Here is an 18244-nt window from a genome sequence, read left to right on the forward strand (position 1 = left end):
AGCAGAGCAGCTGATTATGTCATGAAACACAAAGATAGGACGATGATTGTGGGTCACCTGCAGTGAGAATAAAAACAAAAGAAGCTGAAACACGTCGTGGTCAAAGCAAACAGGTAGCACTATTATTACACCAGCTTTCATTTGCTTTTTACCAGATGTTCTAGTAACATCTGGTCTGTGGCACGTCTCAATGTTTGTCTGAGTCAGCTGTGATGGTCTCGCCATACAAAAATAATCACTTCATCTCAAGTTATGACCATGTAAATATAAGAAGGGGTTCGCGTGCACTCTTGTTAATCCATGATTTCTTCTCCTTCAAACCCATTTTAGAAGCAGAAGCTGCTGCGTTGGTCCTGAAGTTTTCAGGTTTCTTCTTTCTTTATTAAATGTTTAGGAGAAAAACCTGAAACTCAACCTGCTCATTGAACTCGTATGAATACACACAACGCGGCACATCAACCACTGACGGAAAAAAGTTTAAAAAGTAGGTTTGACACTAGATTGAGTGACAGGTCTTCCACGGTTTTCTTTTCAGTTCCCACAAAGCTTTTGTTGTGTATATTCCCAGTCACCACACACTGAGTGACACAGTAAAGCACCAACAGCTTTCAGGGCCCTCAGGGGTCTGTGGCTCTTTAACAGTCGCCCTGTTGGTAATTCAGTATTAATTAGAAGCTTCATGAGTGAATTAAGAGATTTGACTCATCTCCAAATAAAAACAGCGCTGCCCTGAAACCTTTACGGACACGTTCTACAGTCTGCATGCGGCTTGGATTGGTTTGGAAACAGATATTTCAGAGTGTAATTGTGTCCTTGCATCTGTGGTCAGGGATTAGGATGGAGGAAGGAAAACAGAACAGGAGGCAACAGACGGAGAAACATCGGCGTAATTTCCGCCCCCCCACTTTTTGTCTCCTTCGCTTTCTGCCTCGCGTTTCCACTTCCTACCGGGCGAGCTGCGTCGAAAACCCTCCAACCTCTTTTCAGTCCATGTCGAATTTCACAGGAAACGAGTCGAGAGGATGGAGTGCCCGCTGTGTGTGTGTGTGTGTGTGTGTGTGTGTGCGTATGAGACACAGAGATCATGTGTGCATGAGAGGCACAGCACTGTGGGTTAGAAATAGCAGAATATGCCCTGAGAGCTCTTTCATCCTGAGGCATGTGTCTAGTTAGGGCAATTCTTCTTCTGATTGACTCCGGAGGTGGTGTGTGTGTGTGTGTGTGTGTGTGTGTGAACTGACTCCGTAGGTGACGGCACATACTGTGAGTATGCATATCACTGTGTGACCTATTTTCCAGCCGTTTTCCGTGTGTTGAATGTTTTGTCAGGCGGCGCTTTAATGCTGCTGCTGAAGTGACAGACACTTTTCCACCGTTGGGTGTCTCTGTTTCTCTCTCGTTCTCTCTCTCGGCCTCTGTTATTCTCTCTTTACCTTTGCCAGCCTGTCCCCCTTTCCGTCATGCACTCCGACTTCTCGCTGTTTTTTCCTCTTGACTTTTCATTTTAAATCCATGAGTTTCCATAGCTGTCAAACATGAGCACTTTTTCTTTTATTTCAAGACATCGAAACTGGATCGTTTCTACAGTCATGCATTGATTTTGATTGGGTGTATAATTTCATGTGCTAACATATCAATGAGTCTTTCTTTTGATTGAGACATCCATCCATAACTGCTCGTTCTCTGTCGGGTTTCAGGGAGCTGAAGCTCGAGGCGGGTACAGCCCGGACGAGTTCATCACAGGAGCCACAAAATCAACATCAACAAGAGCAAAATGTGTGTTTGTCACTTTAATCCAACAAATGAAAATACACCTGATTTCACAGTTTCTCAGTTTTTATAATTGAAGGATCTTTCCAACATTCCATCGAAACATTTCAGACGTCCGGTTTCCTCTTGCAAATCACAGATGAGATGAGATTGTGCTACAGGCTGAACCTGACATGGAGATATCACCGTGTTAGACAAATGTAAGTGACGTCTGTTGTTTTTGTCTTCAAGAAGGGTTAAATCTGGGGCACCTGGACTCGGTTGTAGATCTGTGAAGACCTCTCATCCAAGAGACTTCTTCAGTTCTGACTGACTGGTGGGGAGATCCGAGTATTTATTCCAGACAGGACTGTAGACCTGGTCATAGTCCGTCAGTCCTTGCTGTTGTGATGACTGCTGTCTGCGTCTTTAAAGTTACATCAGCTCTGGTGTGAGTGACAGATTTAACCTTTCTTGAAGACGCGAATTAGCCAAAAGTCGGGTGCTTAAACACACTTAGACACTCTTCCTCGCTTGGTGTGTGTTTGCAGTGCAGCTGCTCCACAGGCAGGTGTGTGAAGGTGAAGTCTGCTTGCTTTAAATTGTTATTCGAGTCTGTTAGAAGCAGAAAAGAAGGAGCAGCATCATCCATAAAGAGGAAGGCTGTCTGCCTGGGCAGCTCTCAGGTGTGAACGTGCACCTTAAAGTGTGCGGAGCGGCACATGCATGCTCAGCAAACGCTCCCCGCGTGGAAGAGGCTTTAAAAAAACAGGAGTAGACGCGCCGGGTTTCTTAAAGTAGGTTACTGCATCTTTTGACTCCGTGTTGGCATAAATAGCGCCTAAGAGAAATTCATTTTAGCTGAATCCCCTGAGATAATTATGTCCTCCACCACTCATTTCTCACATGTGACGTCTTTTACCTCTAAATGAATAAACAACGCTTCTATTTGGGGCAATAATTATTAGTTTCCGCACATCGTCAGTAGTTGCTGAGACGCTGTGCTGCCCTGTGGAAATTCTAAATAGGTTTTAGAACAGCCGTCAGCGAGACGGAGGTGAAAAATGTGTCCAGACAAGAACTAAATTAGCTAATCTAATTTTACGAGCTTGCATGCATGTGTGTGTGTGTGTTGTTGCCTGCACTTTGTGTGTCGTAATTGAGCCGTCGCTCGGCGGCGGATGTTGCTTGAGCACACAACAGCTTTTTTTTTCTAGCCGGCTCAACAGCCGCTATAATTGAAATTAAAAGGTAGCCACATTCATCACGCCGAGCTCGGCTTTAATTGAAATGTATGTTTGTTTGTGAGAGAGAACAAAGGCGATAAAGTGAAAGATGGAGGGAGACAAAGTTTGTGTGAATGTTAATGAAAATGTGTGTGTGTGTGTGTGTGAGTGTGTAATGAGGCCGGGTAGCTTAGACTCCATATCTGTACCTGTCTCAGTGATAAATAACATGAGGGACAGATCGCATCCACCAACACTTCACCTCCCCCTCCTCTGTTTCTTTCACTCTTCACAGATTCGTCTTTCTATTTTAACATTTCCGTGTCTGTCTCCGTGATCCGACACGAAGATTCAACATTCTGGGAAACGTTCGCCTCCATATGGCAGCGAGACACGGCGAGCATGGCTCTGTCCGAAGTTCACAGCAGCTCTACAGATGCTTCATTTACATCAGGCGGAGGTAACAATATCTTGACAAGCAGATACGAATATTGCTTTGCTCCTTTGTTTGGGGTTGTATTAAAAATGTTTCTGTAGGCTCTAAACCTCGAGGTCAGTGTCAGTGTATTTGTGTGATTGACAGCTGAAAGGCCACAAAGACTTGAGCTGGAAACTGAAATCTCCAAGCCAAGGACGGTTAATGTTTTGTCATTGGTGTTCTGTCCGACCAGGCACGGCTCTATAACGTTGTGTTTTCTGTTCAGTCCTCCACGAGGCTTCGTACCCCGCCGGGAGCATTTGAGAAGTGGAGCAACTCAGTAGGTCGGGCACATAAAAGCACATATTTATATGTAAGCAACTTTGTAGGTCATCCTCACCTTCCACACCTCGTTCATTCCCGTGTCCTCATAGGAGGATCCCTGGTGTCATATAAGATCTTCCAAGATGAACTTCTCATCATCCATGGTGTCAGAAATCCTCCGGCATGGAGTCTTTGGTTATGTGCTAATATTTAAAACAAATACTAAAACGATCAGTTCCAGATCGACTCTTGTTTGGCGGCTTCTTCCCCGCTATTATATCCACACAGGCTCCTGAGCTTGGTTACATTGCCCACTTGTCCGGTCCAGTTCTGGCGTGACATTGGCACGACTCGGTGAAAAGATTTTCTCCATAAAATATGATCCAGTTTCACCAATATCAGTGGAATAGTTGGTGCTGTGGCTCCTTTAGATGGGGTAGTAGTTCTTCATGCCCTTATTACTCTGAGGTTAGACTTTCATCGCAACAAGAGTCCAAAGTTTTACAGGATGATGCACGTCGGGCCACCAGAACTCTTCTAAAAAAGCAGAATCACTTCATTATTATTCATTATGAGCTCACCACCTTTAGAAATTTTGATTTTCTAGCTAAATGCTGAACGTCCGCCTCTGTGCAGCTCGGTGACTTACTGCCTAACTCTAACATGGCAGGCCGGTGCAGATCTGCAGCAGTGCAGAGTCACATTCAACTCCTGGAACTTGAAGATTTAAAGTACAGACTGCAAGGTGCTTCTGAGGTCCGCACAGTGATGTTCAATTTATCACTCACTGTCACGCCGGCGCTCTCCTGGCTCAGGGCTGCCGCTGCTCTTTGACAGGACGTCATTCTCAACTTCATTGACCTTACTTCTACTTTCCAAGGCTCCCAGCTTCTGACAGCTGTCAGTTAATTTACTGCTTTTCTATTCAGAACCTCGCTATTATATAACCACAATTTCATGGCCTTTCATATAGAAGGAATATTATGTAGTGAAATACTGCAGACACCTCAGCCATAGTTAGCTCCTGTATCATTCAGTGAGGTGGAGAAATGGCAGATGACGCAGAAGTAAAGTTAAAATGGGCAAATGGACAAATTTGACATATAAAGGCAATTTACGAGTGAATGATTCAGCCCTGAACAGTTTCAGTCTCCTGTGGGGAAGCTGACAGCGTAAATAAATAAACAGTTTTAATAAAATATATAAAAGTGTTACGTCCAACTCGTGGGGAAAGGAAGTATCCTGAACCTGGTTAAACAAAGCATGTTTATTTTCTGAAATTCAGATTGATTATCATATAAAAAATAGAGGCGAGGTGGTCGGTTTCCATGACTGTTGGCTGTACTGCCTCCCGGTTAATGGACCGGTGGACCTGAAGCTCTAATAAGCCGTCGGTGACAGCACCTACCTGTCAATCAAAGCGTGTCCAGGACTAGGGTTGCCACGATTAGTCGATTAGTCACGATTATGTCGACGGACAAAATCATCGACAACTAATTTAGTCGTCGACGCATCGTTTTTTGTTTTTTTTTACTTTGCTTTTCTCTCGAAACTGCGGCTGCAGCTTCCACTGCCGCGTCTGCCTTCCTGTCACACACACACACACACACACACACCTAAACACATGTGCAGTAGTGGTAATCGGCGTCAGGCCTGACTGTACCGTAAATAATACCATAACACAGACCCTCCAGGAATTCACAATGTTGCGATTTGCAACTTCAGTGAATCCCCGTGAATTCAGGGCGGTGTTGCAATTTAAACCAATCACCGCTATTTTTCCGCAACTTCCGCGCAGTCTGCGGGGGGGATTCAACTCGGCGGGTCAGGGACGGCCGCAAAACAGGTGCGGAGATCCCCTCGTGGGACCCTCCCGGCGCTGGCTGGCCTCCGCCGGGCTCAATCCTCCCGGCGGCTCTGGGTCATGGAAACCCTCGGGGGAAGGTGGCCACGGCTCCATCCGCGAGCTTACAGCGCCCGCCCGCCCTTTCGGACAGCCAATTTACGTAAATCCGATTAGTCGACTAATCAAAAAAATAATCGGTGATTAGTCGACTATCAAAATAATCGTTTGTGGCAGCCCTATCCAGGACAAGTTGCCAGTTCATCACAGAGCTACGAGCAAAGACACAATTTCCAAATGTATACGACTCACCTGATCGGCGATCATGCTTCTCTATCCTCACGTTAATGTCTATCTGTGTGTGACTTCTTATGATGCATGTGTCGTGTGTCTCATTTTCATGCAGACTCACTCTCTGTGATCAGATTCAGGATTTATTGTCTCTCATGTGAAATCCACTTTGAACGATGACACACAGCTTTACATTTCCAGCGCGGTCTTGAACGGGGTGGAGACAGATTGTGTTTTCTTGTGTTGTGCTTCCAAAGGGACCTGGAAGTGCTCACATTATTTTCATCTTGGCTGTTTAGTCATCACTTTTCTAATCTCTCAGTAAAGTGCCAGCGTGTAATGAAGAACAGGAGGGAACGGATGAATTAAATCTCTCACCTTCTGAAGCTGAATGATCCTTCTTTCATCTGCTCTCATCTCTCGTGAATAATGATGAGAAACGAAGCCATCAAGCCAAACGATGTGTTGAGAGTGATGTACATTTGTCTGCCACAGAAATGCTGACTTCACATATTTTGCATGTTGTTGCATTTTGCATGTTTTTATTTCCACATCACGGGTTCGATCCAGTTATCTATAACCAGTTATTCACCTGTTCATGTCATGACGTGCAGCATAAGCAGATCACCGTGTTCAGTATCTTGTTTATTAGATGTAACTGGTCGCGTGTCATTCGTTCTGTAACGAATCGAGAGAAGAGCAGCAGAGTTTATCAGAGCTCTGAGAAAAGACGTGAAATGTTGTAACAAAAGATTTCCCGGTGTAAATGAGTAAATGACACTTCTGTACACAGTGGAGGTGATGAGGTTGATATTTAAAGGTGTCATAGGACTGAATTGTGTCGAAGAGTAGAACTTAAAGAGCGTATTAAATGTTAAAGTAACAAACGTAGACACGAGAGGCAGAGCTTGGCAAAAGACAAGCAAACAGATCTCAGAAAAAACAAAACACAGAACAGCTGAAATGTTGAACGTGGTACGAAGATGAACCGAGACAAGAGAACACAAAGCCTAAAGATGGAGGAAGAACGAGCGAGAAACTGTTCAGGACAGGAAGAGAAACTAAACAAAGACAGGAAGTGAAGTTAGAAAATTACTCTTTCAACGTAAAACAGGAACGTAAGTGAAACACAAAACAATAAAAACAATAAATGAAGAAAAGAGGAGATTTATTCTGTTTAAGACATTATTTATATTTGATGCAGGAATATTATCATTTCTTTCTTTATTTGTCCAAACAAGTACACGACAGTATTAAAGTGAATAAACCAACACCATGAAACATTTTTAAAATACAATAGTGATATCAAAACAGCAAATTACACATGATTTAGAAAAATAAAATAAAGAAGGAGAAATCTGTTTTTGCAATTGAACCCCTGAGTTCGTTCATTCATGTCGATTTCTGTGATATTAATATAACAGCAAAGCCTCGGGGAGGGAACAGTTGTTGGTTAATATAACCTCAGTTATCCTCTATAAATAAAAATCATAATAAAGAACTATTGTGTGTTAGCTTTAAGAGAGAAATACTTTGAGAGAATACTTAAACACGACCGGGTGCCCTTGTAGCTCGACTGGTGCACTCCATGTACAGAGGCTCAGTCCTCTACGCAGTGGACCGGGACTGGATTCTGACCCGTGACCCCCGTCCTCGCTCTCTCTTGCTCGTTCTCTGTCCCGACTTTCTGGTCACTATCCAATAAAATAAGGTTGAAAAGGCTTGAGGGATAGGGCTGAGAAAGAGGGATGAATAATGTCATTTGCTGTTTAAAGAACAGGTAGACGCACCTGCTCAGAAGATCATCATCCAGTGTTGTATTCCCACGTTTCCGCCCTCATAACATGCTGTAGCTTTGGAGCCGATGTTGCAGCACTCATATAGGAAAACCATCTCCACTGTCAGCCCTCTGCTCCCCGTGATCACAAAGGGCATGAATGGATGTCAACTGAGTAATTGGGTCAAGTATAGATCGAACTTTGTGCAGAGCTCAGAACAAAGGATGAGTTTCTTTTTTAAGTTTTCACTTTTTTCCACTTCGAGCCAGCAGCACATGAGAGCACATCGAAAAGGGAAAAGGTACGAGGGGGTCACAGATTTATGTGGCAGCCTCTCAGATGTCTCAAGAGCAGCATTTCAGTGAGGTGTCAGCAGGGGGCCGAGGATAAAAAGGAGTCTGGGAAATATTCTGATGCAGCTGATGCTATCTTTTACCGAGATGACATTTTGATGTGAAATCCTTTATCGAGGCGTGGAACACAGAAGATGAGTCCCTGGTAGTTTTTTGGGATTGGCGCTCACGTGCAACATGCAAACAGAACCAGCAGTGGCCTCTGAAGGAGCCGTGAAATGAAAGCATCTTCGTCGTGTCTCACAAAGTCACACACGGCGATCTTTAAAAGTGTCAGTCTGTCTTTGTGCCCGGTGAAACGTTCCTTTTGTTCAAGCTCAAAGTGCCATGAAATGATGTACAATTTCAGTCACTGCGTTTAACCAGAGTGTGTGTGCGCGCTCACAGTTCACTGCCACAGTGTCTTCTTGTGTCTGCGTGGTTCTCTCCAGTCCACAGACATGCACTTAATGCATTAATTGATTAATTGCTGACTCTAAACTGCCCGTAGGTTTGGATGTGAGGGAATGTTTGTTTGTCTCCACATGCACTGGGATAAGCTCCAGCCCCGCCGTGACCCTGACGAGGATAAGTGGTTACAGAGAATGAATGGATGAATTTCAAGGAGTATAAAAAGGCTCATTTCCCTCAAATTCAAGGACCCAACACAGCATAATTTAAAACGCAGTTCAAGGTCAGTGACTTGAGAGAATTTGAGCATGAAAAAAGTTCCAATGAAGTCGAAGTTAAAAGTTCTGAAAATATCTAAAGAACTTTCAATTTCTATTCCTGCACAGAATGTATAAACATCAAGGACTTTCAATGATCACTATCTATTTTTCAAAAACTTTCTTTTTCCTTAAAATCACAAACTTTCAAGGAGTTCAAGGACCCAAGGGAACCAATGTCAAAAAGCACAGTAAACCATCACATGATACTAAAACGTTCCAATGCATCCACTAAACCAGGGGTCCCCAAACTTTTTTGGGTGCGGGCCACATCAACTTGCCTTTCTGTGATGGGGGCCGGGGTCAGTCTATAACTGAAATGATTTCAGTCCCACCAGGATTTCGTGGCCTTTTTTTGAAATAGTTGCGGCCTAAAATCCCTGATGTTGCATCAGGTTTTCAAAAAAATTGCGGTGAAAGTTGCTTTTTACATTTTTATTGCGATTTTGTTGCGGGAGGAAGTGAAAGTTGCGATAAGTTGTGATTCGACAGTCGCGGAGAGGGCGCAGCGAGCACTAAGTCCACGGCACCGTGAAGCGGCGAGGTCCGGGCAGGAGGGCGCTGTAAAGCTCGCGGCCGGAGCTGTGAGCCACCTTCGCCCCCGAGCCTTTCCAAGCCGACCCAGAGCCGGTCGCGGCGCACCGCCATGGAGGAAATGCGCCCGCGGAGGCCAGCCAGTGCCGGGGAGAGGTCCCACGAGGGGATCCTCCCGCACCGTGTGGCCGTCCCTGACCCGCCGAGTCGAATCCCCCGGGCAGACTGCACGGAAGTTGATCACGAGCAAAGTCACGTCGGAATATTCCATTGTGTGAGGGGATGAAATAGTTCGTAAATAAGGTAGATTTTAATTGGAATGCCAAGCTTAATCATTAAGTGTGGATATTTTATAATAGCAAAATGCAATTTTGAAAAATAGGCCATGTTTAGAGGGATTGTTTGGGATCGTTAAGTGGACCGCTCCAATTGTTTAGGTGGGCCGGATGTGGCCCGGGGGCCGCAGTTTGGAGACCCCTGCTTTAAACCAAACAAACAAATGAAATAAAAACTTCATGACTGACGGATCAATATTTCATAAAAGACCAATGACGGTTGAGCAAACTTGTTTATCTGTCAACCCAAATTAAAGTCCAGAGTGTTCAAACCTTGTCTGATTCCACAGATATCCAAACTAATTAACTGCTGACGCTTTAAATGAACGGTGGCTTTAGTTGTTCCCTCGCGCTAACGTCCAGAAATGAGAAACCAAAAACAAAAATGTCTCTTCGATCGAGGCAGCTGGGCTCCAGGCAAAATGAAAGCCATCACTCTTTGAGCGTGATTCATTTTCTTATTGTGTTCTCTTAATTCAGAAACACGTTTGCTGTGAGACACACATACATATACATACAAACGTAGAGAATAATCACGCGTTCACACACAGACGCAACACGCCACAGAGACATTAACACGCCTCTCTCGCACAGGGAGCAGAAAACAACAGAAGGCCAGAATTCAATGAGGAATAAAAGCAGTACTGACAGGTAATGCCCCCAACACACTTCACAGCCATTTGTCAATAAAGAAGCAATTACTAAAATGTAGCAGCCATTTGTATGCTGCCTGGGGACATGGAAGGGGGGTCTCTGTAGATTTGTTGTGCTTGTCACAGAGAAAACCCATAAATGCACATACAGGGAGGTAAACACATTATGCACATGGGTATAAATTCAAAGAGAGGCAGGTAACACACACGTTCAACTTAAAGCTTTATTAACGCAGACTGCAGACGCGCAGGAACACTTGAGATTTGTGCCCGAGGCTGAGAAGAAGTCAACGGATGAAGGCAGTAAAGACTGATAAATGCGCAGCTACGTCACTGACTAATTAGTGCACGTCTGTCTCCATTTATCTCTTTACATTTGTCACGTGCTCGAGGGTTTGCACATTTGCATTGAAAAAAAAAGAAAAGAAAAAAGATGCTGTCGGGTTCTTGAGCGTCAGAGATGGTTTCTGTTTGAATCGGATCTTTGCTCAAGACAGAAAGAGAAATGCTCACGTTCAGGTTCCGCATCGTCATGTTTAAGCTGCGTTATAATTTAGTTACATGTTACACGTTATGTACGGGCAATCCTTCCTCTGTTTGGCACACTGACTCACAGTCTGACCTCTTGTCTCCTCACGCCTTCATATTTTTTTTGTCACACCGCGGTGAGGTTTGTCCTGTCTTGGGGTTTTTGTCTCGTTACTTCCTGTTTTATTTTGAAATCTAACTCTCCTCTCGTTTCAGGTCACTTGCCCTTCCTCATGTTACCCATTTCCCTCATGTGTATTTAGTCGGTGTCTTCCCTTTGTCTTGTGCCAAAGTGTTTCGTCTTGTCCGTTCACCTAAACCCTCATTGTTACAGTCCGTTTGCCATAAGAAAGAAATTGTTTTGTCACGTAAGTTGTTGTCTTCTTCCTCTTTTAAGAGCGATTTTTTGTTGATTAATCTTTTCTAAGTTTAGTGTTCTATTTTTGTTTTCTGTTGTTACAGTTTTTGTCCTCCCGCTTGTGGAGTGATTTTTGTTAGAGAGCTTTAGATATCAGTAGAGCCCCTGTTAAGATGAGCCTTTTTCTGTTGATCCCATTTGTTTAGATTTGGTTTTCCTCCTTCGGGAGCGTTTTGTGTTTATTATCTAGTGTTTTGTTTTCCTCCTTGTGAGAGTTTCATTTCTAGAATAGTCTTCTGTTTTCCTTGTTTGTATGTAATCTTGTTCCCTCCCTTTAATGTGTTTTTCCCTCTTTTGGGAAGTGTTATGCCATGTCATATTAGCCAGGTCTCTTAAGAATAGACAGAGTTTCATAGCCCTTTCATTTCATCACTCTTCTAAGAAGATCTCGACTTCAATAAAGTGTGCTTAATCGTTATATCCTCTGCGTCTGAGTCCTCCTTCCTGTCCTGGTCTGACATTTTTCTCCGTCACTGTCAGTGAAGGCCCGCCCTACCCTGCCTGTGATTGGCTGATATTCTTGACCTCCTCACCTTGACCTATCTCAGTCTTCCTCATGCCTAAACCCAACCAACTCAAACCTACGTACCGGCCAATCAGAGACAGGCAGGACGTCCCTTTCGCTGAGTAGTGGTGTAGGAACACCGTCAGAAAAAAGAGTCGCCGGTCAAAATGTAATCTGAATAAAACTCCTGTTTGTTACCGAGGCCCTGTGGGTGCCTGGATATATGTGTGTACTTTGAATAGCCGTGTGCTTTCTTGTGCCGGTTAAACGGTGCGATACCATCTAACACAAATAGGTTAGCCATCAAACGAAGCAATTTGCAGTTAATTACACGAGTCCAACACAAATCAGAAGTCATTTGGACTGGCTGCTGTACAGCGCTGCACCATTCTTTCTCCTGTTTACTTGTAGACGCTGACAGCCTTTTTTTTTTTTTCCTCTTCTTATTCTCATTAAACTCCAAAACGCCGCTCTGCATGAACGAGCGAGGACGGCGGTTATTTAAGAGAACCTGAATCTGGCACGGCTGCCACCGGAGCTCACACTGAGATTTGTTTTTTTGCATTCTCACCCGTTCTGACGTTGATTTGAACCGAGTTTCATGATGCCTGTGTACTCGTTTCATGCAGCACATCACGGCTACATCGCTCAATGTCACCAGGAGTGATATATCCTCGCAGACAGGATCAGACAGCCTAATAAAAACTGTTGTTGTGACAGAAATGCATTCCAGGACTGCCTGGAAAAACAGTGGAGTCTCTCTCAAGTCATTAGCAAGGCTTCTGCTGTTGTTGATATTCCCATGAACACGACTAGCAGGGTGCTGAATGCTAATTTCCATATTTGTTTACCTGTGGAAACATGGAGCGTCCTTTACAGCAGCGAGAGCAGTCCCATTGACAGCTTCTTAAAGTCGATATTTAAAAGGAGAATGAGGAGAAGAATTAGGAGCGTCTTTTCTGGGAGCTGGCCTCTTTGCAGCGTTGCTCTCATGAGCTTCATGTCAAAAAAATACAAACCAACACGTCCATTTTCAGGCAGTATCTGCTGCCACTTGAACCCTAAATGTACCAGCTGCTCACCAAAAAAAAAAAAGCTGTGAAAGTGTACAAATAGAAAGAGGGCTCAGCTGGTGTTTAGTGTGGAGAGGTTTCCATGGATACATGAAGAGGTTAACAAAAAAAGAATCTGATCTCAGGAATTCAGAGGCCGTCTGCGTCTCGCTACGGAGAATCTGCTGCCTGTGATAAATGAACGAGTCCAACGCTTTAATTTGAAACTGTATAATTAGATTCTTACAGTGAGGGAGGTGGAGACGGAGCACTGAAGCTGTACATTAGAGGTGAGGATTGAAATAAACACTGTCTGACAGCAGCGTTTAAGCTTTCTGTGAATGTGAAGCGACCACTGTGAAGAGTCGATTCTCAAGGCTCTGAGAATAAAAACAGGATTTGAAGACGAGGAATTCCTCCTGATGCCGTGTGTGTGTGTGTGTGTGTGTGTGTACTGATTGATGCTTCATTGACAGTGTTCATGGGGGCTCTCTGATTGGACGCAAACAGACACACAACACACACACACACTCCCGGCGGTGTCCATGGGGGTTCTCTGGATGATTAGAGGCATAGACAACCTCCACTGATTGCTCCTTTCTTGATGATTACCTTCCTCACACACCTACACACACACACACACACACACACACACACAAACAGGTAAACATTATAGCTAAAGTATGTGTTAACTCTTGCATGGTGTTTCTGGGGCGGCGATGTTTGCTGAACATCAGGGAGATTCTTTTTTTTAGCTTGTTAGGGATGGGAATAGAAAAGATTTTTTATGATTTCAATTCCATTATCGATTCTGCTTAACGATTCGATTCTTTTTCGATTCTTTATCGATTCTGCTTAACGATTCGATTCTTTATCGATTCTCATTTGGGAATAAAAAAGGAGAACAAACAGTTTGATCAGTATCAACTTTGTTTAGTTGGAAGTATCACGACCTTACAAAACCAACAGCGAGGTCAGCAGAGGCCACAGCCTGGATAATAGTAACGATGTGTAACTACCTTCTGTAGTAACCACAGAGGTGGTCATAGCCTGGCTGCTGCTGCTGCTGCTAGGTTGAGATTCATCTCCAGTCCGAAGCGTGTCAAAAACACGACATTCATTTAAAAATATTGCATGTTGTGTGCGCAAATGTTTCTGCATGTTGGTCGTGTTCCCTCCCGACGCTGTTATCTCCACTTTGCAATGATTGCAAGTCGCCCTGTTGACGTCTGTTTTGGTAAAATGCAGCCAAACTTTGGAGCGTTTGAACCGAGTGGGTGACATTGTTTACTACTGATTGCACTGCACGTGAGAAACTTGCGGAAGTTACGTGGCGTAATTAGTCGTGCTTTCTCGAATCGATAAGAGAATCGTTAGATAAACTGCATTGAAATACACGGTTCTCGTTTTCCATCCCTAGTCATCATTTTGGCCTTTGTTTTGTACCTGCAAGATTTTCTGTTTCCTTTCATATCCCAGCGCCACAAATCAGCTGTTTACCTCCTCATTTTTACACGATCCATGCGAGAACAGTCAGATAGGGAAGGACTTGTCGTGGAGATTGACCCCACCACTCTCACGCATTCATCTTCGGATTGCTTCCCCGGTTTGGACCCTGCCTGTCCCTGACCCGTCCTCATCGTCCCTGCCCAGGTAACTTGACCAGCCTTCCGTCCCGGACTCCTCTGCTTGCTCGCAGCTTGTCTGTCTCCTGGTTGCTTGGATTCCCTCCCCGGAGTTTTCTGTTCGAGAGTTGGACTATTTCGGCTGGCTCTGTTAGGGGATTTTTGCAACCCTGTTTGGCCGATAAACTGTTCCAACACTGGTCTCAGTCTGTGCTGTTCTTGGGTCCAACCTCACACCCATTACATCATGAGGACATTAACAAAGAAAATACTGAAAATTCTTCAGGAGGAGCAACAAAGGAGGGAGCTCTCTCCTGGGACAGAGACACAAAATTCACAGTATATAAAAATTATGATGAAATACGGGAATGTGTTAAAAATCTAGCAGCAGGTTTTTGGCTGCATGCCCTACTCCACCCGCCACCATGTCACAGCTACATGACATTTTACAGGTACATGACATCAGCTCACACACACACACACACACACACACACACACACACACACACACACACACACACACCGGTGCTGTACTGAGTACACATTTGCAAACACATCCACACACACACAATCCCAGAGACAAATGCCTTGTCCTGGCTAGTAAAGAGTTTCCAGGTTATGAGGTCCAATAAACATGTCAGCCTCACCAGATGGTCAAATAAAACAGTTTTATAGCTGCTTTGTTAGTGTGTGTTGACATGTTTACTTCTATGGGAGTTTGTAGGTGTATATTTATCAGAGGCTGTTTCACAAATCCAAACTTTTCTTCAGGTGTCTGTTGTGCATGCAGGCGTGAAGATACACGCCGCCTGACCTCGAGGTATTTAAAAATCAAACTTGTGTTTGTGTTAACCTTTTTAAAGTTCTCTTCTTCTTTTTTTTTTTGGAGCCTCTGCCCACTAGTGGAGCTGTTGATCAGTGGCTGAGTGGGTTTTATTGTTCGTATCATGTGCTCAATATGCACGCCACTGGTTCAAGTGATATAATATCTGGTGAATGCAGTGGGCGATAATTGTTGGCATCGACTGTAAAAAGGCGAGAACGCACCAAAAGAAAGAAGTATGTGGATGAAACTCAAAGTTTCCAAATATCAATAATAAATCCATTCTATTGTTGACCTTTTAAATGTATTATATTTTTGGATTCATGTATATGTTCTGCTCTGTGTAGCTGAACCTCGCTCTCTCACAGCTGCTACTTGCTGCAAGTGTCGCTGAGAGTTGTGTAGCAAGTCATGCACGAGGAGTTATGGGAAGATTCACTTGTTAACTACTGAATTTTAGTTAACTAATCAAGTTATAAGGTTTCCAATCACGTCAGATGCATTTTGCTTTTATTACTCTGTCAGACTCTGGACCACCCTGTAGCACAGCTGCAGTCTGTGAGTCATTTGCTACAGAAAGAATGAATTAAAAATATTTCATTGATTATCAGAGTCTGAAAGATCTTTTAATTTGAAAAATGACTGGAGGCATCCATCTGACGCTCCTGTCAGTCACGTGATACGTTACCCCAAAATTAAGCCAGAGAGTAAAAATCAAATGTCCTTGGAGAACTTTGGAAAAAGTAAAACAAAAATATGGAAACACACTTTGGGTGTCATTGTCTCCCATTACCCCTGGATGGGACAGGCTTGTTGCAGAGAAACTCAGGGCTCCAACTATTCGTTTTTATGCGGATGATACCATTTTATTCCGTCATATTAATCCCCCACGCCTTGAAGGATGGTCCATGAAAATCTTGTCTTACATAAAAAGAATACACTCAACATGTACTGGTGAGAAATGCTGAACTTAAATTACATTTATTTAAAGGACCAGTGTTATCCTATCCTGACACACTCAAATGAATGAAAACTCGTGGTACAGCCTTTTTACACAGCACTGAGTGTTCACGTGACTGAGTGTGGATTATTTGCTCCCTTTACATCATAAACCCTCAGCAGGTACGCACGTTATATCCTCTTATCCTCTTATCAGACTGAAACATTCTTTGCATGAATTTGAACACTGTTGATTCACATTACACGCTCCTCTGTATATATCTGTAACTGTCTTAAAAGGCTCTTATCGTCTATAATCTTTTTGTGTTTGCATAATCTCGCACGTGGCACTCCCATTATTACTTTTTCGGCAAGACAAATTCATCACAGGTAAGTCACGAAGGGATAAATTACAGTACGTTCATGTAATGCATGAACAATGAGATGATGATCCTCTGAGACGTTTTCCAATCAGCCTGGATTGATTACCAGAACAAAGAAACCTCAGTATTTGTGTATTTGTAGTCTTTCATGAAATCATTGATTGAGTCGCCTTTTCATGATATGATAAAGAAAAATAGATAGCTATTAGGTACCCACCCTTTAGCTGGATTATGTGCTGTAAGTGGATTAAATCTTAAATATATTTTCTGGAAAGTGAAGGAGGTGACATATGTTTTCAGCCACGCTAGTTCATGTTCCAATATTGGACTGAAATATCTCAACAACTACTTGATGGATTGACTTGACATTTTGTCCAGACGTTCATGACCCCCAGAGGAAAAATCCTAATGACTCTGGTCACCACATCCTGGTTGGCAGTTTGGTCTTTTAGTGAAATATCTTGGCATCTTTTGGATGAGTTGCTGTGCAATCTCTTACACATATCCATGGTCCCGAGAAGACAAAACCTTCACACTTTTCCTGTAGTGTCACCAGTTGGTACGTGATGGACAGACGTTTATGGCTCTCAGATGATCTACTGATTTGTGGTTTCAAGTGAATTACAGTGGTCCCTCGTTTATCGCCGGGGATACGTTCTAAAAATAACCCGCAATAGACGAAATCCGCGAAGTAACAATTATTATACATGTTTTAAGGTCGTAAACCCCCTAACCACACACTTTTATACACTTTTCTCAGACATTTTCTCACATTTCTCTCTTATTTAAACTCTCTCAAAGTTCAAACTTTCGCAGATTTAACAAAAACAAGTACAATACTTTATTAGTAAATGAAACCGTATTTCACAGTTCCTCTTTGTCCTGGCGCCGCTCCGCTGTAACGGCTTTTTCCTCCGAAGGCCTTGGTGCAGAGGTGTTTTTTTACGAGTGCAGAACATACAATGCATTTTGTACAGTACTCCCTTAGCCAATCAGGACGGCAAACACAATGTGCGTTCATACTGTACAGTACACTGTAAAAAAAAAGCAAAATTACACTAAAAAAATCCGCGAAACAGCGAGTTCGTGAAAGGTGAACCACGTTATAGTGAGGGACGACTGTATCACAAAATCCATGCACCCCCCAGGATCAGTTGTAATAACTTTGCTGATTCTCTGTTGCATGTATTCACCAAATACATGCAAAATGCATTCCCATCAGCCTCAGCTGTGCTGTGCTTTAATGCTGATTTAGTTAATCACCTATTGTTTCTGTTAAACTGTGTACAATATTATAACTTAACATTATCAGCTTTACAGCAATCTTTTTCTCTGTCATCATCAAGAGAAAACCTGGCAGGAAAGCAGCACAGAAAACAATATTACAACAATAAATACAGGACAGACAAGAGAGCAGACAGAACATGTTGTTAGAGGTTTTGAAAATGTCAAGTGACCCCCCAAAAAAAGCTGCAGTTTGGGAACATTCGCCTCCACACACACAAACACACATACACGTTGAGTTTTGAGCTCTATCTGCTGTTCTTTAAGTGCTTCCCCCTCCAGCTCGCCATCGTTTTGAAATTAAGAGTCAGGAGCTGTGGGCGTTCATTAACTATGCTAAAACAACTCTGAAAATGAGTCTGTCGCAAGGGCAGAAAGAAAGGGGAGAACATCGTGGTGGAGTGATGGAGGGAGAAAAGGGAAGAGGGAGAGAGGGGTAGAATCATAATGCTGTGATAAAATTAAGGTAGATGGAG

This window comes from Larimichthys crocea, unplaced genomic scaffold, assembly GCF_000972845.2.
Source record: "Larimichthys crocea isolate SSNF unplaced genomic scaffold, L_crocea_2.0 scaffold150, whole genome shotgun sequence".
Lineage (NCBI taxonomy): Eukaryota > Metazoa > Chordata > Actinopteri > Sciaenidae > Larimichthys > Larimichthys crocea.